General features: G+C 42.5%; 1 long non-coding RNA gene across 5 annotated transcripts; it reads right to left on the bottom strand.

Moving 5' to 3' along the window:
- Window positions 1-1775: 1775 nt before the first annotated feature.
- Window positions 1776-26023, bottom strand: LOC102900886. Of its 5 annotated transcripts, none has more exons than XR_006592537.1 (5): window positions 24681-26023; window positions 11145-11194; window positions 3801-4062; window positions 3336-3409; window positions 1776-2371 (listed from the first exon to the last, which is right to left on the bottom strand). It is a non-coding gene; the product is annotated as an uncharacterized LOC102900886 (long non-coding RNA). The 5 variants fall into 5 exon arrangements; XR_002151876.3 differs by lacking the exon at window positions 24681-26023 and adding an exon at window positions 11427-13095; XR_006592536.1 differs by lacking the exon at window positions 24681-26023 and adding an exon at window positions 11427-13095 and having other exon boundaries at window positions 3801-3935.
- Between the last annotated feature and the right edge of the window lie 1744 nt (window positions 26024-27767).

Here is a 27767-nt window from a genome sequence, read left to right as displayed (position 1 = left end):
AACAGTATGGAGGTTCCTCAAAAAACTAAAAATAGAACTACCCTACAACCCAGCGATTGCACTACTCATATTTATCCAAGGGATACAGGTGTGCTGTTTCGAAGGGACACATGCACCCCCATGTTTATAGCAACACTATCAACAATAGCCAAAGTATGGAAAGAGCCCAAATGTCCATCAATGGATGACTGGATAAAGAAGATGTGGTATATATATACAATGGAGTATTACTCGGCAATCAAAAAGAATGAAATCTTGCCATTTGCAACTACGTGGATGGAACTGGAGGGTATTATGCTAAGTGAAACGAGTCAGTCAGAGAAAGACAAAAATCATATGACTTCACTCATATGAGGACTTTAAGAGACAAAACAGATGAACATAAGGGGAGGGAAACAAAAATAATAAAAACAGGTAGGGGGACAAGGCATAAGAGATTCATAAATATGGAGAACAAATGGAGGGCTGCTGGAGGGGTTATGGGAGGGGGGGATAGGCTAAATGGGTAAGGGGCACTAAGGAATCTACTCCTGAAATCATTTTTGCACTATACACTAACTAATTTGGATGTTAATTTTTTTTAATTTAAAAAAAATTAAAAAAAAAAAATAAAGAATGTTACGAAGCATCTCCACTGATCACCCACAGCCATGCTGTCCAACAGGCTGCAGTGGGTTGTTAACATCTGGAGGGGAGGAGATTGGTGAGGAGAGTTTTAATTTAGCGAAGAGTTTTCTTTAATGAATCTCATTTTGGCAGGAGGAAGTCATGACAGGCATCATAATGTCATCTAATCTGCCAAAACCTTTCTAAAGTTGATGTTTTTCCCCTTCCGTAATCAATCCTGTTATTCCTTCCCTTTCAACATCCTCGAAGGGTCAAGACCCTGTAGCTAGAAAATATATTAAGCGGCTAGCTTTTCTTTAAATGAAAAATGTTTCACATTGCTTTGTCTTAATTTATTGCTTTTTTTTTTTCCCCTCTAAAGTGTGCAATTTGTGCCTGGCTAAAGGCAGACTGGGTCTAGCTTATTTGTAATGTTTAATACACACCATCCCAAGACTTTGCTGCAAAGCAAATTAATTTTCTAGGGAAATTGACAAGATTAACATGTCTCCATTGAAGCCAGCTTCCAAAAAGCAAAGCTTAAATCTATTACTTCAACTCCTTTCTGAGTTGGTTTAATTATTTTTTTTCATTTGTGGAAATTATTTTTTTTCCCAGATATGAGACTTCCTCAGGTACAAGGGTAAAATAAATGGTGTGATTGTGAGTACTACTAAGATGCTTGCCTGCTGTAAAACTTAGACAAATTACATAAGCTCTGTAAGCCTCGGTTCCTCATCAGTAAAACGGGTCTAACCTAGTACTGACATCACAGGTCATTGTGAGCATTAAATGTCAGCAGCTAGGGGCGCCTGGGTGGCGCAGTCGGTTAAGCGTCCGACTTCAGCCAGGTCACGATCTCGCGGTCCGTGAGTTCGAGCCCCGCATCAGGCTCTGGGCTGATGGCTCGGAGCCTGGAGCCTGCTTCCGATTCTGTGTCTCCCTCTCTCTCTGCCCCTCCCCCGTTCATGCTCTGTCTCTCTCTGTCCCAAAAATAAATAAAAAACATTGAAAAAAAATAAATGTCAGCAGCTAGACACCAGGCTGCACACTGTGCTTGGCCCCAGAATAGTCATCAGTAATGGTTTTGCTAGTAATCTATTATGATTATTCTCTTCAGAGATAAGAAGGAAGGGTTTGGATGAAGTGATATCCAGGAAACTACTTACTTTTCTTTGTATATTTTTTATTCTAAGGAAAATGCAACATTCATGGCATTAGCAACATGCCATCATACTTTACATCAACACAGAAACATTTTTTCTGTAATCCTTTCTATAGAAGCAAAATAACAGTGTTGAAGCTTAAAAGTATTGTAGAAAATGTCACCCTTTAATTATTTTACAATGCTCCCCAAGAGAAGGGGGCTGGGCATAGTCAAGGAGCATGAAGTCCTGAGTTTGAGTTCCATCTCTGCTGCTAATTGGTGACCTTGAGCAAGATTCAGGACTTATCCACTTTGGGGTGAGAAATTGTGTTAATTTATTGGAAAGGTCTTATGTTAATATTAATGTCAAAGAGATGTGGCATTATTAACAAATATAACAATTTTCCATTAACTATACAGAGAATAAGCACTATTTTCCATGTTGACATTGTCCCAGGTTTTTACACAACATTTCAACAGGAACGTGGCTCTGCCCTTCAGAGAACCATAGTGCCCAGAGTTGCCTAAGGTATTGATCCAAGCAGATGGAGAAGAATTAATCGATTCTTAAGCCAGGGTCATAACTGCAGGTGTCACCAGGAAAGCCCACACTGCTGCCTAAAGACAGAAAGAAAGATAATAAAATAGAGAAGAGAGATGAGGAATCAATCCTCTCAGGTCACCTGCTGGGGTCAGAATACCTAAGATGAATGTAAGATGTTGGTAACGTCCCCACAGTAGTGTGAATGAATTGGTGGGTGGGCGAAGGGTGTTAAAGTGGAACTCTCCCAACCCAATTTAAGTTTAATTACAACAAAATAGTCTCCCTCTCTACTTTTTTTGCATCCTGTAGACTCACAAAGATACCTGTGCTTCTATACCACTTTGTCTGTATGGGAGTATATGATGGCATTTTAAAGTCATTTCAGAGACACGGTCAATGTAGTTTGACAAACCGCCTCCCAAATTCTCTCCCCAAACTAATTTGCCATTGATTATAAAGAGAATAAATGCTGTTTTCCATGTTGACATAAAAGAAAGAAAAAGGAGGGGTGCCTGGGTGGCTTAGTCGGTTAAGCATCCATCAAAAAAAAAAAAAAAAAAAAAGGAAAAGGGAAAGGAAACCTGGTCCTACAATAAAGTCCAGAAATTATGGTGGTTTATAAAATAATATTAAACACTGTGGCTTTCTTCCTCAAGAAATGGAGATGTCATATATTCAGTTTGACTGCTAGACAAAATACACAGGGACCCATGCCGCCAGATAGCATACATGGAAAAATGACAGCGTCAAGCTGACAGTCAATCAGAAAGATCAATGGGTGCATATTGTCACCAGTTTGCAGCCCTGCCTCAGGCCCAGCTGAACCAAAGCAGCCGACTAATTCTCTGACTCACCGTCTCGGCACCTCCTGAACCTGGATATACATAGGAGGCCCATTAATATTAATTCCAAATGACAACAGCTCTTAGCATCGACAGCATAACATCAGGACCTTAAGATGACTCCCAAGCCTCCCCCAGTTATTTCTGGGTATCTCCAGGTGATACCTCAGGCACGTCCAGTCCCCAATCTACTCACGTTTTATTATTCCTGCTGTCACTTCAGGACACCATACCTGCCTCCGCTGCTCCCCTGTGTAGAAATACTGATGTCTGAAAAAGAGAAGCCGTGTCAAGATCCTCCCCAGACCTCCAGTCCCCGAGACATCATAGCACTACTGAGTCCTGGGGGAAAGGTGGAAACATAGCCCTCTCCTGATTTCAGGCCACCACTGTGTCACTTAGGTCTGAAAACATAGTGCAAGACTCTGAAAATCACCCATGAAAGGAGTTTTTTCAGCTTCCAGCTCAACTTCCTTTGCCACTGGGAGCTGCCAGCTAAACTAAGGGCCTAGATGGAGAACAGATACATGCCGTCTCCTTCCACTGTCCTTGTCCCTTCACTCCCCCATCTTCTCTCCACAACACAAGCAAGAGAAGCAAATAAAAACTCTCTCCTTCAGTTAAAAATAACAAAGCAAAACGAAACTCTAAAATATCATACCTGCCAATCGGGAGAGACCAGGTCATGCAGCAGTAACAAACAAAACCAACGGTGACGTAGCATAGCAAGTTTGTTCCTCGTGCCTCCTGTGTGTTCAGTGCAGGTTGTCACCGGGTCTCTGCTCATCTGAGTCACCTAGGAAACCAAGCTGATGGAGCATCTTGACATGCCTCTATGGTTTCTGTGGTCAGGCAGCTGTTTGATGTGACACAAATCACCTCTAAATGCATTTCTTCAGCTAAAGAAAGTCCCATGGGCATGCCTGAACTCAAGGCAACAGGAAAGCACAATTTTATCATATGCTTAGCTGAAAGAGACTGAGAACAGATGTTAACAGCCTAATGACATCAAATAAACCCATTGAAATAAATGTTCACCTTCCTGCTAGGTGTACACACAGCCTAACTCTGAACCCAGTTGGGGCTTAGCCAGAGCCCTTATTATAATTATGAGAATGGTAAAATCACTTACTCTGGAAATTCAAGCTATCACCCTAACTGTGCAGGTGCCTCTTCTATAGGCCATATATAACACCACTGAGGGACCAGGTGGCCCACATGTAACTGGGAAGAAAAACACTGTCATATTCAAAAACCCGTTTTCAATGCCCAAAGAGTACAGATGTTTTATTAAAAGGTAGAATTTTGAGGGGCATCTGAGTGGCTCAGTTGATTAAGAGTCAGACTTGGGTACAGGTCATGATCCTGTGGTTCATGGGTTCTAGCCCCACGTCAGGCTCTGTGCTGACAGCTCAGAGCTCAGAGCCTGGAGACGGCTTTGGATTCTGTGTGTCTCTCTCTCTGCCCCTCTCCTGCTCGCACTCTGTCTCTCTCACTCTCTCTCCTCTCTGAAAAACAAATGAACATTAAAAAAAACAAAAGTAAAATATTGGGGTACCTAGATGGCTCAGTGGGTTAAGTGCCTCTTTCATGATTGTGAGATCAAGTTCCAAGTCAGGCTCTGGGCTAGGTGTGGAGCCTGCTTAAGATTCTCTGTCTCCCTCTGCCCCTCTCCCCAGCTTGCTCTCTCTCTTTCAAAAAAATAATTAACGAATTAAAATAAATTAAAAAGTAGACCTTTATCCAGAAAAAAATTATGTTTTGTTTTTTGTTTGGTTGTTGTTGTTGTTGTTGTTGTTGTTGTTTTTGCTTCCTAGGGCATGAAGTGAAGCGGCCACACCTCCATTTAAGAGTTATGGCACCATCCTCTATAATCTATCAAAAACCAGGCATTATGGTACAGTCTTTAATTATATTGCCTCTTACACTCATGACTGTTCTCTAAGAAACATATCCCCATTTTGTGGGTGAGAATTAAGGAGAGTAATAATTTGCTCATGGTTGTCATTTTGTGTATTTCTTCAGTTTACCCTCACTGGCATATTTTGTCCTTCAATAAGTCCTATTCTCTTCTTTTCTTTCTCCTTCGGTCTCCCTGCTTTATTTGTTGCTGTTACTGTTTGTTTGCTGTCCAGAAGACAAACATCCCAGCCAATCCTAAACCTCTCTCCTGATTGGCATTTTCGTCTCAGGCCTGAGGTATCTCCTGTATGACTCTGCCCATCCACATCCTAACACTGTCAGAGGAAGTCACCTTCCTGCACCAGCTGTCTAGGGGCAGTTCTGCCCCAGATCCACCAGCCTCCCGCCCGTGTTGGTGGGGCATCTAAACTACAAATACTTGGGGTGCCTGGCTGGCTCAGTCGGTACAGCATGTGACTCTTGGTCTAGGGATTGTGAGCTTGAGTCCCACAATGGGCGTAGAACCTACTTTAAAAAAAAAAAAAAAAAAGTACAAATACTTGAGGCAAGCAGGTGCAAACACAAATGTCTAGAGGGACCACCCGGTGATTAAATGACTGCTGGAGGCTGTCAGGGGTGAAGACTTGGAAATGGGGGTCAGGGAGAGGGGTGGTGAGCCCACAGTCTGCCAAAAGAAAGTAAGGCTGACTAGTGGCATTATAGGAAATCTGGGCTAATGTTACCAGATCTGATTTTCATGAAAAGTCATAAAGCCAAGGGCCACCTGGGTGGCTCAGTTGGTTAAACATCTGAGTTTTGATTTCTGCTCAGGTCATGATCCAGGGTTGTGGGATCAAGCCCTGCATTAGGGCTAAGTGTGAAGCCTACTTAAGATTTTCTCTCTCTCTCTCTCTCCCCCCCCCCCACCCTCCCCCTGCTCGTGCACGCATGCTCGCTCACTCTCAAACTAAATACATAAACTTTTTTTTTTAAGTCATAAACCCAGATTTTTAGATATGAAATCTTCCAATCATTAAATATCGGCTCAAACTTTTTAAAAGTCCTGTGAAGATCTTTTTGGAATTTGTACCATTTTCAAGTGCGACTCATTCAAAATAAATTTTTTTTTCAAAATAAATTTAAAAATATGTCTGCAGGTAAACATTTGGCCCTCCAGCTTTCAGTCTGCCACCTCTTTCCAACAACAGGCAAATTACAGAATACATTTGTGCACACAGGCACACACACACACACCTTAAAACCTCTAGAGCAAGAAGTAGTTTAGGGGGGCATTTAATTATAGAACATAGTTTTAAGCATCACTCACTACAAATGGAAGTAAAATAAAAATGAAGAGGTCCTAGGAAAAACATTTCACACAGAGGAATAAGAGATCAGAAACTCAGGAGCCAGAAGCGTGAATGAGAACCCTTGCCAGGGTACTGCGGGACCACAGAGAAGTGGCAGGATCCTAGTTCCTCAATATCTTCATCTTGAAACAGATTTTTTTTTTTTTATGAAGATCAACCTATCACAAGGGTTCTGTAACACGTGAATAAAAAACTAACACTACTTTCACATCAAGGTTTCTCAGATTTACCAGAAAAGCAAAGGTTCTTGGAATCACAGACCATTAGAGGCATAAGGTATTAAAATCATCCTGGATAATGTCCTCCTTTTCCATTTGAGGGATGGAAGGCCTGGGAAGACCAGGACCAGGCCACACAGCTAGAGACCACCCAAGCCTGGCCAAGAGAGGAAGAGGGGGTAAGACCAAGAAGGAAACAGCCTCCTAGAGAGCACCTGGAGACCCAAGTGTGGATGCAGGATCCACCCCTTACAAAGCATAAGACCTTGAGATTGCACATCCTTAAGCTATCACCTCTCCTCAGCATCCTTAGAATAGCACCCTGCCTTAGCCTGCAGGTAGGGAAATTGGAGAATGAGAAGAGACAATACAGGCAAAAGAGAGTCTGCAGATCAGAAGCATTACACAATTGCCAAAGTTGGTTTGCTTTCTTTGTCTCCCCTGGAGTCCCTGGCACCTCTCCTCTGACTTCCCACCTCACCTTCTCCCCAATCACAGGCTTTCTTCCACTGTGTTGACACTGCCCATGGACACTCTTATATTACCCAAGACTGTGAGCTCCCTGGGGCCAAGGGCTTTGTCTAATTGCATTTGGTGCACCGGTAGACCCTTGATGGATGTTTGCTGAATGAATGAACCTCTAAATATCTAAGGTCCCAACCCAAAAGACCTAAACTAAACTAAATGAATTGAATGCTTGTAGGGTCTCACTAATAATAAAGCAAACATATTCATATAAATTTATCCATGAAACCTTTCTGAGAAATGTTTATAGCATTTTAAATTTATAAACTGCAACTTTCTGGTGCGGGGACTGTATTGAGTGACATGCAGAGAGAGAGAAAAAGAGAAAGAGAGAGAAATGACTACAATTCAGGATGCCTCTGCGCCTAACTTTGCCTCTTATCCAAAATAATACATCCACTCATAATCAAGCTTTCAGGTCTACAAGCTGCCCATCTGAGAAGTTAGTCACTTGGCATGATGAAACTTCAGATACTCACTCCAGTGTTCAAGACCGGGATTTCTTGTGGGAGTCCCAAATTCGCCTACTGCCAGGAATGGACATACATAAAGCTCCCCTTTATGTAACTAAGCATTAACGCCTACTTTATCTCCTACCTCATCATCTGTCACAGTCAAAAACCGACAGCACAAATCCAAATTTCAAGGGAATAAAAATATATATTGCACAGGAATTCCTTTTCAAAGCGTGACCTTAAGAAGATTCCTCTGCAAGAATAAAATAAAAACAGAGAGGGAGGCAAACCCTAAGAGACTCTTAAATACAGAGAACAAACTGAGGGTTGCTGGAGGGCCGTGGGGGGAGGTGGATTAAATGGGTGGTGGGCATTGAGGAGGGCACTTTTTGGGATGAGCACTGGGTGTCATATGTAACGGATGAATCACTGGGTTCTACTCCTCAAGACAAGACTACACTGTATGTTAACTAACTTAAAAATAAATTTTTTAAAAATTTATTTTGCTCAACGTCTTCTGGATTAGGTAAAGTAGGGTAGAGAGAAAAATGACTGAATTTCCGTGAACCCAAAAGCCCATCGAAAGTAATCTGCGTAGGTACTGTCTTGTATCCCATGCCTCTTGAAACAGTTTAAATACAACAGTCTTGAGAGTTTCTCAGATTCAGACTCTGGAAGTTGGAGATTTATATTAGCATTATTCCCACATAGGAAGAAGCAACATATTCTCCGCCAAAATATATGTAAAGTTCTTCCTCTCCCTACTGCTAATCTTCTGCCCAATAATCTACCTTTATATAGTACCTGTTTATATGTCCTCGAGAAATTTTACACCATTTTGAAATTTAGAAATTTTTTTGTTTAAGTTGAGAGAGAGAGAGAGAGAGAGAATGCGAGTGAGGGAGAGGGGCAGAGGGAGAAAGAGAATCCCAAACAGGTTCCATGCTCACATGGAGCCCAACACAGGTCTCAATCCCACAACAGTGAGATCATGACCTGAACTGAAATCAAGAGTTGGATGCTCAACCGACTGAACTACTTCAGGTGCCCCAAAATTTAGAAATTGTTTTAAAGTTTAAGAAATAATGTTTATTCTAAGCAGCCGGCAGTTTCATTAGCCAGCAAACATGAACAATGATCCTTAAATCAGAAGATAAAGTAACGGGGGTGCCTGGGTGGTTCAGTCGGTTAAGCAACTGACTTCGGCTCAGGTCATGATCTCCAGATCCATGTGTTCCAGCCCCACATGGGCCTCTGTGCTGACAGCTCAGGGCTTGGAGTCTGTTTCAGATTGTGTGTCTCCCCCTCTCTGCCCCTCCCCTGTGCATACTCTTTCTCTCTCAAACATAAGTGAACATTACAAAAAATTGTTTTAATGAAGATAAAGTTACTAAATTACATTCTCTCTAGAGAATTTGGGTTTTATACATAAGCCAAAATAATTAATGTAATCCTCCGAATTGATTCAGCCAATATTTATTCAACATCTATAATGTGCCACTGTTCTGGATCTTGAGAACGTAGCAATAAACAAAGCAGACAAAAATCCCTGCCCATATGGAGCTTACATTCTAGCAGGAAGAGTAACAAAAGTCTATATAGTAAAATATACAATATGCCAGATGTTGACAAGTGCCGTGTTTGACTGCATCAACGGCCCCAAATTTTTTTTACCCTCTCTCTGTTAATTTCCTTTGTCATGTACTCTGTGGTGAACTGGACTTCTTCCCTTCTCCTTGACTTTGGGCCTGACCATGTGACCTGTTTTGGCCAATAGAATAAGGTAGAAGCAACAATAGGCCAGCTCCTGACTCCAGAAAAACATAGACCTTAAGAGGCTTTCATGATTCCAATGCCCTTTTTTTTTTAAATTTTTTTTATTTTTTTTTAAATTTTTTTTATTTATTTTTTTTTAATTTTTTTTTTCAACGTTTATTTATTTTTGGGACAGAGAGAGACAGAGCATGAACGGGGGGAGGGGCAGAGAGAGAGGGAGACACAGAATCGGAAACAGGCTCCAGGCTCCGAGCCATCAGCCCAGAGCCTGACGCGGGGCTCGAACTCACGGACCGCGAGATCGTGACCTGGCTGAAGTCGGACGCTTAACCGACTGCGCCACCCAGGCGCCCCTCCAATGCCCTTCTTGCTCCTCTGCCATTGCCATAAGAATATGCCCAAGCTAGTCTGCTGGTCACAGGAGAAAGGTAAAGGGTGTGGAACAGAGCCACTCAGACTAAGCTTCCCCCACCAAATTCAGTCAAAAGCAGAGCCCCTGGAGACCCTTAGATGCATGTATAAGCTGAGCCAACTTCAGCAGGACCACCCAATGTGCTCAACCTAGGTCAGCTGACCTCCTGCTGACACACAGATGCACGAGCTAGAATACTAAATGAATGTCATTTTGGTGTTGAGTTTTGAGGATGTTTGTTATACCTCAATACCTAACCAATGCAAATGCTAAAAAAGCAGTCAAAATAAAGCAGTAAAAAAGGCTAAGAGATTGTGTGTAGTGGTGAGAGGGGAGTCAAATTCAAATAATTTCCTTGTATAGTTTTTAAATATAACACAGTATTAGTGATTCTTAAAACATTCTCTTTTCAAGAATTGACAGGTTTTTGTTTTGTTTTGTTTAAGAATTAACAGGTTCTTATGTTTATTACCTAAAATCCTTATCACATATTAGGCACTCTCATCCTAGTACTTACTATGTGAGCCCAGCAAATGAGAGGCAGGAAAAACTGGCTAACTTGTTCTGGTATAAGAAGCAGAGCAGAAATTAACCCCCATTTCTGGTTTCAATCCAGTTCTACACTCTTGCTCTTTCTCAGGTTTGAAACGCAGTGTATGAACATTTTTCTTTTTTTTTTTTTTTTTTTTTTTTTGCACTGGGACCTGGATAATCAAATTACCCATGCTTTAAAATATGTTTAAAATACGTTTAGAATTGGAACTGAGAGTAAATTGTTATTTAAAATAATAATTATGAAGCTACCCATTCTCTCCCACGTGCCAGGGGCTATTCTAAGCATTCGCAAGCAATGGCTTATTTAATCCTCACAAAAATAGCCAGGAACTGTCTTGTCCCCAGAGGGGGGAAACTAAAGCTCAGAGTAAGAATCAGTTGGCAGCGCTGGGATTGAAATTCAGACCCAAAGTCGCCGCTTTGGACAATGTTCAGAAATGTGGCTCCTGCAACTAGATGTGTATCTTCTTGGTAGTCAGAAACCTCCAGAGGTGAGGATAGTATTAGGAAGAACTACAGTTTTCATCTTCTCTTTTAATGTGGCACCCTGTGGTTCACTATGGCTCTACTAAAATCTTCCCCAGAGGCACTCTCCAAATTTATCACAAATTCACTTAGGGTTTAAAGGCGGAGGTAGGGAATAGGAGTCTATTTGTAAGTTTAGCCAATAGAATTCTTCCAACACAGTCCCTGAAGTAAGGAGAGGGTTCAAGGATTCTTTCCAATTGTTATAAATGTAGCTAGTGTTGTTGTTCTGTGGAGATCAAAGCCTTTCCAAATTAGCCACCCTACCTTCTAGCAAGGTGAATGCAGGTTCCATTGTAGTCATCTTGTCCACTCACCTGAAAACATAACCAGAGGGTTCCAGGTCAGCTTTGATTTCCCATTTCATTCCATTTTAACCATGCAATTTTCATCTTATCACAAAATGGTTACACTGGCAGAAACAAAGTCAACAGTTGTTCTGGAAGATTCTAGTGGCTAGAATTGGCTCTGGTACAGTCTTGAGCTAAAGCTGAATGTATAAAGGCAGAGGGGAAAAAATTTTCAATCCCTTGTCTTCTGGGGAGTTACCTGTTGGTGGCTCCAGCGGACTGGTGGAAAGGTTTGAGAGCTTCCTGATTAAGGTATTTTCAGGGGCTTCTAATCTCCTGTCTTAAATCTTCCCTTTCCATTATCTTTTCTGGATTCTAACAACAGATCATATTCCAGAATTGTATGACTTTGGGCAAATCACTTAACCTCTCTGAGATTCAAATTCCTCCCTAGTAAATAAGAATTAAAGTCCCTAACATTCTATCACTTAAGTGCACAGGTTTAAACTACTGATTACAAACGAATGGTAATGTTCAGCCTGTTGCAGGCTACGGCCCTGGACACAAGCTGGCAGAGTTAAAGTAGTTTAATCAAATGAATTAGATGAGATCTTTTCATCAATTTTTTTAAGTCCTGGCAGTTTTTCTTACGCTTTTCATGTTCAGCCTTACAACTTTTACAAGCAGGAAAGCGTAAATGATAACGATTTAAAAATCCTCCTCAGATCCCAATTGTTTGGCTTCTTAGATTTCTGGATAAAATAAGCCTTAGTTCTATAAGAGAGCATCAGAAGTCTTCGGAAGACTTTTCCATTCCATGATCTTATGCGGTGACCAGGCTGATAAAATTTCTCTACGAACGCTGAGTTTCTCCAAGGCAGACTAATAGCTACCGGTTCCCAATCAATTGCTATTCACACTCACACATCTGCACACATAAAGCCACTTTAAACATCAAGCTGTGGGGTCCTGACATGATGACAGAGCCACCAGCTGTCGGGGCACTGCACTGAATTGGGGACACAAACCCCATTTTCCTATGTAAATTGGCCTGACGCTGCTTCGGCCCCCAACAAAAGGGGACAGTCCTGTTAAATGGGGCCATCTGGCCGTCCCCCAGCCTCACTGACACCTCCAGCACGGGGGTGGGGATGGGGAGAGCGGGAGTGATCTTCGGGGGACCAGGAAGGTAGCTCGGTGGCGCACAGCTGTCACTCCGACCCCAGGGGTCCAGTCAACAGAGGTTGGGGGAGAGAAGATCCGCGGTGGTCTTAAGCCTCCGGGCCTGGGGCGCCTGGAGGTCTCAGTGCACTCCCGAGATGGGGGAGGGCGCTCTTTGTTCCGGGGCCCCGAGGGGGCGAGGCGCCAGAGCCCAGGGCAGAGTCACAGCTCCGTCCCCGGGGCCCCAGGGCAGCTCCCGCCCGGCCGCAGGCAGCCTCTGGCGCCTCCATAGCAACCGCGTGGGAGCTCCGCAGACCGGGAAGAGGAGCAGGGGAGGAAAGAGGGGAGGGGAGCTGGAGAGAGGGGCAAGGGAGAGGAAGGAGGAGGGGTCCGGAGGAGGAACACTGGAGGAAAGAGGGAGCCAAGCAGGAGAGGTGGTGGGAGAAGGGAGAAGGGGCGCGCGGGAGGAGCTGAGTGGGAAGACGAGAGGCGAGCTGGAGAGAGGGGTGGTGGAGAGGAGGGGATCTGGAGGAGGTGGTAAGGAGGAAAGGAAGGGAACAGAATCGGGGAGGAAGGGGGAGTAAGGGCGAAGGGAGAGCAAGAAGGGGCACCAGGGCAGGAGAGGAGGGAAACGTTAGAGGGGAGTAGGGAGGAGCGCAGGGGAGGAGCCTGGGGAAAGAAGCACGGGAGCCGGAGCGTGGGTAGGGGGCAGGGAGCAGGAGTGCAGGGGAGGCGGAGAACCGGAGGAGCCGGGAGCTGCGCGGGAGGATCGGGGGGGGGGGGGGGGGGAGGAGAGCTGGAGCCCCGGAGGGGGAAGAGCAAGGCGGCGGCCCGGGGGAGGGCGCGGCCCCCGGCCGCCCGGCCCCGCCCCGCCCTCCAGGGCACTGAGCCCAGGCCGCGTTCTCCGGCGGAATTCCTGCCCCCACGCCTACAGGAGGGAGGTGGAGCGGGAGCCAGCGGCGGAGTGGGACGACGGCTGCCGGAGGGGAGACCGCGCTCGGGGCGGAGCCGCGGGCGCGCGGGGCGACGGGGAGAGGGCTGGTCCGCCGCAGCTCGCCGCCCACCCCGGCCCGGGTGGAGCGCCCCGGGTGCCGGCCGAGGCCTCCCTTCTCTCCGCCCCGCCCTCGGCTGGAGGACCTCACTCCAGCTGCGTCGACCTTCCCAACCCCCAGGGCCGGCTCCCCAGACCCGGAGCAGCCCGAAGTCCTCCCGGGAGGCGCAGACGTCCCCAGGGGCGGCAAGCCAGGCTCCGCAAGCTAGGCTCGGGGGGACGCGCTCCGGCCGTGGAGAGTTCTTAGCTAAGACTCGCTGTCTCCAAGTGTTTGCAGCCGACAATATCTTCTGTTGCAAAACTGTTAGAAAGGTGATTTGAGATTCGTTCTGAGTTCACTCCCTTCCCCCACCCCTGCCCCCGCCTCCATCACGAGCGGCCTCGGGGAGAAAACTTATTACCAATATCGAGCTCGGAGCTTGAAATAGTATTTTCTGATACCCAGCTGAAAATGTTTGGAAAAGCCAAATCTTAAACACATCATTCTTAAGTACTATGTGCTGAACACCAACTTGCATAAGACATTTCACAAAATTGGCGAAACGGCTGCGATCCTTGCTCTCCGAGAGTTTGCCACAAAAATGGATTACTATTACTCTCTGAAAAGTTTTAGAATAGTTCTTCTTACCTGGCGTTAAATGTGTGAGAGAAAAAAATTCACAGTATTTCAAGAGACCAATAGATAAAAGTGTTGTATAATTTATTTTAAAACCTTTATGAAAAGTAAAGGAAAGAAAAACTTTGGGACGTTCTCAGCTAACATGGCCTATGGGAAAATGAAAATAAACTTAATTGAAAAAACAGTGCTCACCATAAATAGGTTTAGCTTTCAGGCAGGGAACGTGGTTAAAAAAAAAGCAACTCGGAGAAAATTCACCAATCAAATGTAAGATTGTCCATGTTTCATAAAGCAAAGGTCAAAAAATCCTCTCAAGCCTTAAAGAACACTGTTTCTGTGTATATAGTCAGGGCTTTTGTTGTTTGTTCTGAAGGTCTTAATCTATAACTCCTGCTCTCAGGTATTACTCTAAGGAGTATGTTTTGGTTTCTTCTACCCGCATAATCCAAGATTGGGTACCAATCTAAAAGAAACAGGAAATTTGTAGGTCTATAATATGTGATATCCCATCCGGTTTCAGATCTATCTTTGACCAAAAAGAAAAGATGAAAAATGTAGGCAAACATCCAGCTATATATATATATATATATAAAACTCTAAATATTCACTTCTTTTGACATAAAATGAATAACTTCTAGTCTTTGCTTCCATGTAGTTGATACATAACGTTTTTGAGGGCTCACTACATTCCAGGCATTGTTCTCAGCAATTCATAGATATTAACATTCGATTTAATCTTAAACTGAAAAGGCAGTATTAATACTATCCCATTTTACAGATAAAGAAACTGAGGCTTAGGTTATATAACCTGCCCAGATTCACACAGCCATGGTGGGCAGGATTGGGATGAAGTCCTCAAGTCATCACTGAGCAGTTTGCTTGCTCCCTGACCACATGCTCTGTAAGAGAGGGACTTTCCTCACATCTCATCTAGAATTATACTGAATATAGGGTCAAATAGATTTATGGATCAATTGAATTTTTCAATTTTACCTGTTTTTTCTGGCATTAGGTAAACATGTAAGTTCTCAAAATTCACAATTCATTGGTTTTGTTTTGTTTTGTGTTTTCAAAGTAATCTCTATGTCCAAGCTAGGGCTTGAACTCACTGGCTCTACTGAGGGAGCCAGCCAGGTGCCCCTGTTTTCTTATTTTTTAAAGTGTTCCTCTAATAAGTTTGTGTACATATCATAAACTTCAAAAATATAAAAAGCAACAAACTTCCAGGGCTAAATCTACCAGGCACAAATTGTTAATGGAGTTTCACATAAATATTTAGGATTGTGGCAATATTTAAAAATACATATTCTGAATTCAGTAATAAACCATATTTTTTTAACTTGCTTATATCCTGTTGCGTATACTTTTTTTTTTTTTTTTTTTAAGTAACCAGTTTGGTGTGCTTTATTCAAGCGAAAACAATACATGGATTGGGGGAGTACAGTGTCTTGCAAGCAGTGCCATGTTGCTCCTGAGAGATTTGGGGCAAAAGCGAGTTTTATAGAGCATTAGAAGAAGCAAATCAGAAACAGGGCAAGACTGACTGGGAGACTGAGGATTTCCTTGTAAGGCTAGTAGGTCCTATTTTCTGGGATAAGCTAGATAACTAAAGCTGAGACAGAAGATTGTAACTGGTGCATGTTAGGTTTCCTTGACAGGTGTTTCCTATAAGTGCAAGCTGACTTAGGTTTATTCTTATTTATTTATTTACTTATCTATCTATCTATCTATCTATCTGAATTAGGTTTAAGATTTGTGATGCGGCGCAGGCCACTGGGGCAATCCCCTCTTTTGATCAATATTCTGGGGTTTGTTTTTCCTTTTACAATGATTTTTATCATGAATATGTTCTTTTGGAATAAACAAATATTGCATTTAAGACTACGTGCAAACTTGTTCTGAACAAAAGTGGAAAACGAACCAGGAGCCGCGTAGAAGTAGAGAAAAATAGCAAAGACACCTGCATGCCATGCTAAATGCCTTTCCCCCCAAAGTAACAGGTTAACAAGGAATTTCACGTATCTCATTAGCCTATTCAGTTAAAATAGGTTTTGAATTTGGTAATTGGCTTTCTGTAAACTGAACAATTCCTTCCTTCAGTCCTAAGAAGTAGAATGGGAAGACTGTCTTCAGAGCCCAGCATCATCAAGCCCTTGACTTTGTATTTAACTCTTTGCTCACAAACACAATTGTTCACTATTTGCCAGAAGAAGTCACAGTAGTCCTTCAGCACTCCAGTCAGTCGTACTGAGAACGTTCATCAAAAAAAAAAGGTACTAGCACCATTTGGATCCACCGCGTCTTGTTGATGTTGGAGTCAGGTTGGATCTCAGAGTGGAAGACATAGGTTAGGATACTGAAGCCTTGTTCCCTTAGTTGGCTATGTTCATCATCCCGTTTTGTGTGTTCTAGGCAAAGGGAGATCATTCGTCTGTTCACCAGTGGCTGCACACAGGCATTTAAAGCTTTTGAGGGAACACAGTGAAGCAGGGAAACTATTAGAACGACTGTAAACAGAATAATATCCAAAGTTTGGAGGGGACTCTGAAGCCACAGTCCCCATTACCCAGACCAACTTATGTCAAATAGATTGACTCCCATTGAAGGAGTCACTTTCTTAAGCCAAGTGGCTTGTTCAGTGATGTCATGTAGCCAAGTGTCAACTTCCCCAGAGGTGTTAATCTAAGTGCAGCAAGTAGTGCTGGCCATGGCACAGACACCTCCTTGCTCAGCTAAAGGGTGAGCAAGGGCTATCCTATCATCGAGAACAACTTTGGCCAGAGTCTTGGGTAACTATTGCTTTAACAGCAGATTCTGCAATATCTTCAAGAGTCAAGGAAAGGTTCCTGATCATAGCCTCATTTACACTTATTTCTACTTGGGGGATTAGGGATCTGCCAAAGGAAGTAAATTTGGGATCATGAATACCTCCTGGTAATTTCCATTAGAGTCTGGCTCAAGACTAAAAAGGTGACAACCATGGAAGTCAGTAAAATGTAAGGGTCTGTAGACCACATGAGTGGTTTTATTTTAGTTACCTTTGCCTTGGGTCCTTTTCTTTGTACAGAGCTTGGAAGTAAGTTTCCCCAGGTTTGGGATTGTCTTATTGCTTATAACTTAGACCTCCTTATTTTCTATCTAATGTCTGGCCACATTAATCTTAATCTTAGGATTAATCTTAAATCCTTAGGCACCTACAACTGAGGAGGAAAACACTAAGCACTACTTGATGTTTGTGCATTCAGAGTCAAGTGGAGCTTGAAAGTTCTCTGCTGAATTCAGCTTCTATAAATGGGTAACAAGAATACACCTGTCGCTAAAATCTTTTGCCTTTGCATCTTTTGTCTTCTGTCTGAATCAGTCCTACAGTCAGTCCTTCACTTGACTCAGCTAGGGGAAGAACGCAGATGTGGGTGGTGGAGGAAAGGAGTTAGAAAGAAACAAAAGTGGAGCATTTGGGACAAAAGCAAGCAAAGAACTAACTTTTCCCTGTGCAGGGTCAGCAATGCTGGAAGCCGAAAATGGGCAGGGCTCAGGTTGGGGGAGAGATGGGGAAATGGAGTGAGGACCAGTAAGGTGGTTCAGGCCCATTTTTTAACGCTGAGAACTAGAGGGAAGCGCTTCTTTGCAGGCTTGGCTTAGGGGTCAAGTTTGAATTTCAGCTGACTCATTGGGGGTGGGATGAGACCCTTGCCTAAGAGGCCAGGCCTCCAGGAAATTTCAGAGTATGGATTTACTCTTCTCTCTTCCTCCCACTGAAAAGCTGAAGGGGAAAAAAAAAAGGGTGGTTCTCATGGCCAGAGCCTTTTTCCCTGATGGCCCCTGTGCCTGTCCAAAGGCCTGGAGAGCAAGGGAAGAAGGCGGGGGATGGTGGGGGGGGGGGGGGCATCGTGTTCTGCCTGAGCAGATGCCACTGGCCAACTCTGTCCTTCTTCCTTGACTGACTGCAATTTCAAATCGTTTTGTTTCTTTTAATTTTCTTTAAAAAAAAATTTTCCCCCTTAGGAAAACACTCCCTCATAAACTTTAGTCCAAAGGTGATTTTTTTTTTCCCCTTTTACAGGATGGGGGGCAGGGGTGGAATACCCTGTGACTATTTTTAACACATGTGAGAGAGAAAAGATTATTTTCTCTTGCTTACATATTCTGATATTCCCACCACTGGTAACTGACATTTCCCAAAACTAAAAGTGAAATTTCCCAGTAGGGTCTCAAGTCTAAATAAGATTTATTAGAAAATAAGAATGAAGAAAACAGATAAGGACAGAGAGAGGGAGACTATAAGAATTTTTCACAGGATTCTAGTTTTTGTCTCAATAAGAAAAATTTAATTTCCTTAAGTTCAATTAAATTTTCATTGAATTCATAAGGAGCATTTTTCCATAATGTTATTGCATGCCTCATTTTTCTTTTTATATCCACAGACTTATGTTTAGATTTGAAACTTAAAGGAATACAACTGAGGGGTGTCTGGTGGCTCAGTCCGTTAAACATCCGACTTCAGCTCAGGTAATGATCTCCAGGTTTGTGAGTTCAAGCCCCGCACTGGGCTCTGTTCTGACCACTCAGAGCCTGGAGCCTGCTTTGGATTCTGTCTCTCTCTCTCTCTCTCTCAAAAGTAAAAAAAATATATATTTTTTTTAATTTAAGGGTGCCTGGGTAGCTTAGTCGGCGAAGCACCCAACTCTTGGTTTTGGCTCAGGTCATGATCTCACAATTCGTGAGGTCAAGCCTCACATCAGGCTCGGTGCTCACAGCATGGAGCCTGCTTGAGATTCTCACTCTCACTCTCTCTCTGCCCCTCCCCTGCTCGCTCTCTCTCTCTTTCTTTTCTCTCAAAATAAACAAAAGCATAAAAATGTTAAAAGAATACAACGGAATATAGTTTTTTTCCTCACTAAGGAAGTCAAACAAAATGAAGGCAATTGAAACAATATAGAGTTTGGGCCAACCAATTCAAAGTGACTAGTTGCAAGTCTGCAATGAAAACATTAAGCATCCACTGAACAGAATACCTAATTAGTATTGATCACCAAATAATTCTAAGCATATGTGCTATTCACATAGAAAGGAAGCAATATATTTTCTTAGAAAAATAAAAGCAACAGCACTGTATCTGGACCTCATTAGCATGAGGTAAAGAAAAAAGGTCTTCTGATACAGTGCAATTCATGGCATTGCCACATTAGAAAACATTATTGGGCAGGACACTTTATTTAGCAGAAACTGTAATAATGTCCAGGGATAAAAAAGAAGATTTGGGAGGAGAGCTGTGCTAGCAAAGAAGTCTGAGTGAGGATAAGAGTAACAGCCTAAAGTTTCCATCTGGGCTTTCTGCCTAAATAAAAAGAACATCTGATGTGTGTGTGTGTGTGTGTGTGTGTGTGTGTGTGTGTGTGTGTGCGCATAATGGCATAATGCTGGGCAATAAAGTTACAGACATTATCTGCAATCCTCTTATTTAACCTAGAAGGCCCAGCTACCTACTGTATTAATATTGTGCTGATTATACCGGTAAGAAGATGGAGGACTGGAGAGACCAGATAACTGACCCAAGATCACCCACGTCCTAAATGGCAAAGGTGGCATTCCATCTGGATTCTCTCTCTTCATCCTTCCATCACAGTGATCAGTGAGTGGGGGGTAGAGGGAAACCCCTCCCAGACTCCCCCCAAAAAGTGCACTTGGACAAGCACATTTCAGCCAGCAAGGGCCCCCCCATCGGCTACTTTCTATTACTCATGTGACCAGAAGAAACCTCAGAGCAGCAAGGTGTTGCTGGCTTTCCTTGCGGAGGGCAGATTTAGCTAATGTCATCTCTTTCGCCTAGAATCAGATGGAAAGTAGAGGCTATCTCCCAGCATCCAGGCATGCTTAGAAATCTCCAGAGGACTGACCACAGTTTTCAGTTTTGAACTAAAAGTTTTGGCCTAATAGAACTGAGGGAAGGTTCACTGCTTAGGAGGAGAACTGACAGAATGGAAGAGAAAAATTCTTAGTTGATTCGTTAGCTGGAACTTGAAATAAAGATGGAGGACAATGTTAATACTTTTACTGTTAAAGCTAATTGAAGAAACCTTGTTTTGTGGAATTTGCTAATTTGTAAATCATTAGCCTATTTCTTTATGGCCTGGGGGAAAATCAGGAATAGAGAGACTGAAACTGGGGAGAAGAGACGTCCCCCAGTGGTGACTTTGCAGTAGCTTGATGGTTAAGAAGGACCCAACCTCGGGGAGCACTGAGGAGGAGGAGGAGGAGGGGTTGGAGTGGAGGTGTGCAAAGAGTCTGTGAAGCTGACAGATTCGATTTTGCTGGGATTCACCCTTTCTTCTTTTGTCTAAGAACCAAACTTCCAGACCAAGGACATGTTTTATCTGCACTGATTTTCCCCATTAGCCTAAAGTAGACAATGTTCCTGCCCCTTTTTATACATTGCCTTCCCAATATTTACCCTTAGGAATTTGTTGTAGGGATTCAGGGACATAGGCAGACTTCACGGTGCCCAAGGGCAAGTGCTCCCAGGCCCCAGCAGGGACTTGGTCCCAAACTTGAAAGTCATCAAGAGTGAGGCAGAACACCCTCACCATTTCTGCCTTTTGTCTCTATTTCTTTCATCACACCTCTGAACTTTTCACCTCTGCAGACCTACTTTACTGCTCCCATGAACATGTGATCAATGAGGTCACAGAAAAGCTCGGTTTCCATCACCTCAGTTCCAGGAATACTACCCACTGTATCTCATTTCCAAACATGAGAGCAAAAATGTGACTGATCCAATTCGTCAGGCGTTCGTCTTTGAGGCAATCATCATGACTGAGAATGTTGATTTTGAATAGGAAGAGAGTTCCCTCTCTGAGAACGAGGTTTGATATGAGCTAGGCAGGCAGTCTCCTACAGACTCCCTGTGGCTTTCTTTTTTTTGTTTTCTTTTTTTTTTTTATTTTTTTTTAACGTTTATTTATTTTTGAGATAGAGAGAGAGACAGAGCATGAACGGGGGAGGGTCAGAGAGAGAGGGAGACACAGAATTTGAAACAGGCTCCAGGCTGTGAGCGGTCAGCACAGAGCCCGACGCGGGGCTCGAACTCACAGACCGTGAGATCATGACCTGAGCCGAAGTCGGACGCTTAACCGACTGAGCCACCCAGGTGCCCCTCCCTGTGGCTTTCTACATCATGTTTTAACTTCTCATATCATGACTTCTAGATTCTCTAAAATACACTTTTTTCCCTTTTTCCATGTTAACTGCTACTTACTTCCATTACTTTAAGAATATTAACGTGTCCTCTGCTTTTCTCAGCCCAACTTCACAACTCAAAGAGGCACAACACAAAGAGAACTTTGCTCTTCTGTGAACCCCACTCCAGTCTTCTTGCCTCTGGATTAAGAGGCAGGAAGGACGCTTGAATTGTTGCGATATAATCAAGTACAGTATATTATTTTAAAGACAGAAGTGAAAACAATGAATCACCTTTTTAGGATTACATTAAATATTTGTTTCTTTAATTTTAGAGGTCAGCTGATCCTGTCCATTAAGAAGTAACGATGTTAAGTTCCTTGTCTCATTTGTGGCTGAATTCTCTGTACAGGATTTTTGGTTTTAACACACTGCCTCTCACCCTAGTATATCAGGGTCCAAGGCACAGAATAAGAAAAGGAACAGCAGGAACCTCACCAGCCTATGTCTTAGCTCAGAGTGGGCAACCTTTACTGATGGGGTTCCTCTGGCACCTGCATGCCATGCCATCATACAGATGTTTTGAGAGGCAGAATTTTGGATGACCAGGTCTTAGCTGTAGTCTTAGTTGAAGTCTTTCTGAATTCTCGAGAGGTTTTACTCACAAGAAAGGCCAGTGATCCTGTTTGGGATACTGCCCACCTTTATTGCACAATGAAACCTCGTAGGCTGAAAGAGCTGCTATATCAGCTCTTTTAGAGAAATGGGATCTTCTAGAGAAATCACATGCACAAATAACTCTCTCTGGGCCACCATTACCAAATTAAATGGTTGGATAAGAACGAAGTGACTTCCATGACTGCTTGATGCTCTAAAATTCTAGGACAAATATATAAGAAGAACAGGAGAAATTCATCGGATATCAAAACACAAAAGGGATCGATAGGAAGCCCTCAGACTAAATGTAATTTTTTAAAAATCTGGGCATTTTTAAAAATAGCCCAAATAATCAACTGCTTAAGAAGTTTGAGGAAATGCTCTTGTAATCACTGTGGAAGGGAAGAAACAGTCTCAACAATAAATTGTTTTTAAAATTGTGAAATAAAATTCTACATTTTAAATCTTTAAAACACAGGCAAGCTGTTCTTCTCTGCAGTTTATGAAGCTCTTAAACACAGATTACCTCATGGCAACGATAAAATATTTATAACCATTTTATAAATGAGGACATTGGAATTCAAAGGAATGGGACTCAGGCAAAATAACATGCTTACCCAAATGTCCATCAACTGATGAAAGGATAAAGAAGATGTGGTACATATACAATGGAATATTACTCGGCGATCAAAAAGAATGAAATCTTGCCACTTGCAACAACACGGATAGAACTAGAATGTATTATGCTAAGCAAACTAAGTCAGTCAAAGAAGGAAATACCATATGATTTAACTCGTGTGGAATTTAAGAAACAAAACAGATGAACATGGTGGAAAGGAAGGAAACATAAGATAAAAACAGAGAGGGAGGCAAACCATAAGAGGCTCTTAAATACAGAGAACAAACAAGGTTGCTGGTGGGGTATAGGTTGGGAGGAATGGGCTAAATGGGTGATGGCATTAAGGAAGTCACTTGTTGGCATGAGCACTGGGTGTTACATGTAAGTGACGAATCACTAAATTCTACTCCTGAAACCAATATTATACTACATGTTAACTAACTTGGATTAAAAAAATAATAATAGCATGCTCATGAGATTATAATCCAAAACTTCAATAGGTGGACAGAAATGGAATTTTCTGATATCAAGAGAAGCTTTATTTTGTCTAATGACCATACCCTCATTTTTATTCTTTTTAAAAAGGCTAATCTCCATTTATTTTTTTTTTCAACGTTTATTTATTTTTGGGACAGAGAGAGACAGAGCATGAACGGGGGAGGGGCAGAGAGAGAGAGAGAGAGACACAGAATCGGAAACAGGCTCCAGGCTCCGAGCCATCAGCCCAGAGCCCGACGCGGGGCTTGAACTCCCGGACCGCGAGATCGTGACCTGGCTGAAGTCGGAGGCTTAACCGACTGCGCCACCCAGGCGCCCCTTTTTTTTTTTTTTTTTTAATTTTTTTTTTTTTTCTTATCATTTGTTAAATGGAGATTAGCCCGGGGCACCTGGGTGGTGCAGTCGGTTAAGCGACCGACTTCAGCCAGGTCACGATCTCGCGGTCCGGGAGTTCGAGCCCCGCGTCGGGCTCTGGGCTGATGGCTCGGAGCCTGGAGGCTGTTTCCGATTCTGTGTCTCTCTCTCTCTCTCTGCCCCTCCCCCGTTCATGCTCTGTCTCTCTCTGTCCCAAAAATAAATAAATGTTGAAAAAAAAAAATTAAAAAAAAAACAAAAACAAATGATAAGACAGGAGTGTTTGGCTAGCTCAGTCAGTGGAGCATGTGATTCTTCATCTCTGGGTTGTAAGTTCAAGCCCCATGTCGGGTGTAGAGATTGCTTAAAAATAAAAATCTTTTTTTTTTTTTAAAAGGGGATCCTGACTGGCTCAGTTGGTATAACATGTGACTCATGATCTTGGGGTTGTGAGTTCAAGCCCCACATTGAATGTGGAGATTACTTTTAAAAATTTTAAATTAAAAAAAAATTTAAATGCTAAAATAATTTTGCAAATCAAAAATGATATACAATTATTAAATTATGCAGTTTTATGCTTACATATTTAAAAATATGAATAAATTTATTTCCCACCAAAACTGATATCAAATAGACTCACCTAATTTTATTTTTTATTAAAAAAATTTTTTTAACATTTATTTTTGAGAGACAGTATGAGTGGGGGAGGGGCAGAGAGAGAGGGAGACAGAATCTGAAGCAGGCTCCAGGCTCTGAGCTGTCAGCACAGCGCCTGACACGGCACTCGAACCCACGAACTGTGAGATCATGACCTGAGCCAAAGTCAAGACACTTAACAGACTGGGCCACCCAGGTACCCCAGAGACTCACCTAATTTTATTTATTTTTATTTTTTTTTTATTTTTTATATGAAATTTATTGACAAATTGGTTTCCATGAGACTCACCTAATTTTAAAAGCTGAAAATTTTTCTTCATATTTGGCAATTAAAAAAATTCTATTTAAGAATGTGTGCTTGTGTGTGTGTCGTGTTTCTCTTTCTCTGTGTGAGTGTGTCCGTCTAATTGTCTTGATGGGGCTAAGTGTAACTGCCACAGAAAGCAATGAAGGAAGATTTGGCATTCTTATATAAGAAAACATGGTCAGTTTGTAAAAAATGGGAATATCCCTATGTACTTACTTCCTCCTGAAGGACTTCTGAAGGAGCCATGAGACATAAAAAGTGTGTTACTTCAAGCAGCATTTCCAAAAGTGTAGTATAGTAGATAATTTCATAGTGCATATGAATAAACATTTGTATTTGAATAACTATGCATTTTTTACTGCCTCACCCCCCCCCCCCCCAACACTCTGCCTTGGGATCACTCATTTTACTCACAGAATTTATTTGGCTCCTAGGGGCACCTGGGTGGCTCAGTCAGTTGAGCAGCTGATTTCAGCTCAGGTCATGATCTCGTGGTTTGTGGGTTTGAGCCTCGCATCAGGTTCTGTGATGACAACTCGAAGCCTGGAGCCTGCTTCAGATTCTGTGTCTCTCTCTCTCTCTCTGCTCCTCCCCCACTTGTACTCTGTTTTTACTCAAACATAAATAAATATTTTTTAAAATTAAAGAAAAAAAAGAAAAAAAAGAATTTATTTGGCTCCTCATGTTTGCCACCAGCATCCCAGACTCGGAAGGTCGTCCTCCTTTTCCCCACTCAGCTCTGCATTGTCTTTTCTGACCCCATCTCCCTGTCCTCCCTAACTGCAGGAACCCTTACCTGAGCCCTCTGCAACTCACAGTAAATCATCCAAACCCAATCTAGAGAAGCAAGTCTAGCTGTCTGTCTCATAAAGCAAAGCCATTCCCTGTTAACCAAGAGTTAAAGGTGACAGTAAAGGGCTTGCTTTCTATTTCGGTTATTTTTTGCTATAGAACAAATTACCCCAAACTTAGTGGCTTAAAATGACAACCACTCTGTTTGCCTCCTAGCTTCTGTGGGTTGACAGCTCAACCAGCAGTTCTGTTGGTCTCCCTTGGCATCTTCCAAAGGAAGGCTGTAGCTGGAGGCATCTGGGCCCCTCCCTCCCCCCAGGAGGCCAGCAGGCTGAGCATCCTTCCTCTCCATGCAGGGCACATGTACATAGTTTGGGACTCCCAAAAGAGACAGAAAATGGAAACCTCCAGGCCTTCTTAAGGCTTAATCTGAGAGCTGGCATACCATCCCTGTTCCATCTTCTATTACTTAAGTAGTCCCAGAACCAGCCCATAATCAAAGTGAGGGGAAATAAATTCCACCTCTGAGGTAGGGGAGGTGGTGACAAAGAATTTGCAGACATCTTTAATTTGCAACAATTTCTCAAACAAGAGAGTTCCTTTTAGTTTCTATGTAGAACAAGTGCTTTGAGGTTTCAAAACCTATTCACTATCCTTTGGAATAAACTTTAATTCCTTGGGTATAAAAAGTAGGCTATTTCCCCAAAGCAGGGAAACACTGAGGTTAAGAGCTGGTTCAGACAGACAGTAAGTGATTATAAAGTGATATACACATAACATACACTACTTGCCTTTCAAACAACACTCTGAAATCAAGTTTAACAATCATAAACCATAGAGCACATAGATGTGCTCACATTCTCTACTTTCTTAGATATTAAAATTCATTTTCTGATCAGTAAAGACATTTCTGTCCACACTTTTAAGTTAAAAAACAGACTATAATTGGGTGCCTGGGTGGCTCAGTTGGTTAAGTGTCTGACTTCTGCTCAGGTCATGATCTCAGGGTTTGTGAGTTCAAGCCCCTTGTTGGGGTCTATGCTGACAGCTCGGAGCCTGGACCCTGCTTAAAATTCTATGTCTCCCTCTCTCTCTGTCCCTACCCCACTTGTGCTCTGTCTCTCTCTGTCTCAAAAAAATAAATAAAACATTTAAAAAATTAAAAAAACAGACTATAATTTATAAGAAGTATCAATAAATTGGTTACAAATGAGGTTTTTTTTCCCCCCCATCCCAAATGCATCTAAGCAAATAAAGAGCACAGTTTAAATTAACCTACCATAGGAGGGTCGTCTGGGTGGCTCAGTCGGTTGAGTGTCAGACTTCGGTTCAGGTCATGATCTCGTGGTCTGTGAGTTCAAGCCCCACGTTGGGCTCTGTGCTGACAGCTCAGAGCCTGGAACCTGCTTCGGATTCTGTGTCTCCCTCTCTTTCTGCCCCTCCCCCGCTCGTACAGTCTCTTTCTCTCTCTCTCTCTGTCAAAAATAAACATTAAAAAAATTTTAAATTAACCTACCTGGGAACCTTTCCTCCTTTAATTTAATCTCCTGTACCTCTGAAACATTTTCCCAGAGTATTAAGACACTTTCAGAATAGGTGCCTCTATTTCTGTTTATTTCACAATCTCCTTCTTCTTTTCTCCTTTTTATTTAATCAAAATGTATGCATTTATTTAAGGTAATTAAAGAGAATCTACAAGAGGGAAGCAGTTGTGTGAACAATTTAAAAATCGCTCACATTCAATTTGGTAAATAGACTGTACTTATATTTTGAATGGCTGTATGAAGATGTTTTTCGAGTCAAATCTTTTAGCTGTATGGGGAAAACTGCCAATTTTGCTCAACTGCTCCTGAGTGGTTACTCCCTGCAATTCTACTTATGATAGAAGTAGATGCTGAGAGAATTGCCTTTCCCTTTGGCCTCTTCTGTGACTTGTCTAGGACTGGGCTTGACAAATGTTTGGGTTCAAAGGGCTTTTCTCTTTGAAAAGCAAATAGAAGGAGTGGAGATGTGAAGAGTGCAAGTAATTAAGTAGGAATATATTGTCAATTTACTGGAATTTACTTTACAGACTTGGTGGTCATTTTCTACCCATGTCATCACTCATTGACTGTATTTGTTATTGCATGTGCAAAATGTTGTACTGAAGTAAACAGACGGAAAACAGCCTACTGGTTACTTACAGGGATGTGGGAGTTTCACCAGCCCAGACATTTATCTATAACAACACAGTAGGAGTTCTTTACCTCAGAGCTTTATGAAGATAACAAAAAGAGTAACTGTGTGGTAATGATTGAACAGACAGGGCAGAATAAGAAGTACATGCATTTTACAATACCTGGCTTACATGTGACTACAAAGATATTACTTTTCAGTAAACTTACTTCACTCTCATAAAAATCTTATCCAATTATACAACGGAATAATCCCATCAGTGGGTGGATTCGTCTTCCCATATTATCCAAATTCTCCTGTCCTCTACAGGGGAGCTGCCTCCAGGGTAGTTCTTGGGAAGCAGCTTTAGGAATTCAATTTAGGGAAGCTTATTTTGGGGAGGAAAATGTCCAAGACTTTGATACTCATGGGAAAAGATGTGAATTCCTGCCCCTCATTTCTAGCTCCAGGGGAATTGGCTTCCTGTTTGCACCAAGCTCTAATCAGCCTTCTTCCCCCACTCGTTCTGAAACTGTCCAGCTGCACAGATGAGAG

The sequence above is a fragment of the Felis catus genome, chromosome F2 (genome assembly GCF_018350175.1).
Source record: "Felis catus isolate Fca126 chromosome F2, F.catus_Fca126_mat1.0, whole genome shotgun sequence".
Classification (NCBI taxonomy): Eukaryota; Metazoa; Chordata; class Mammalia; order Carnivora; family Felidae; genus Felis; species Felis catus.
This window is presented reverse-complemented; position numbering and strand designations above follow the sequence as displayed.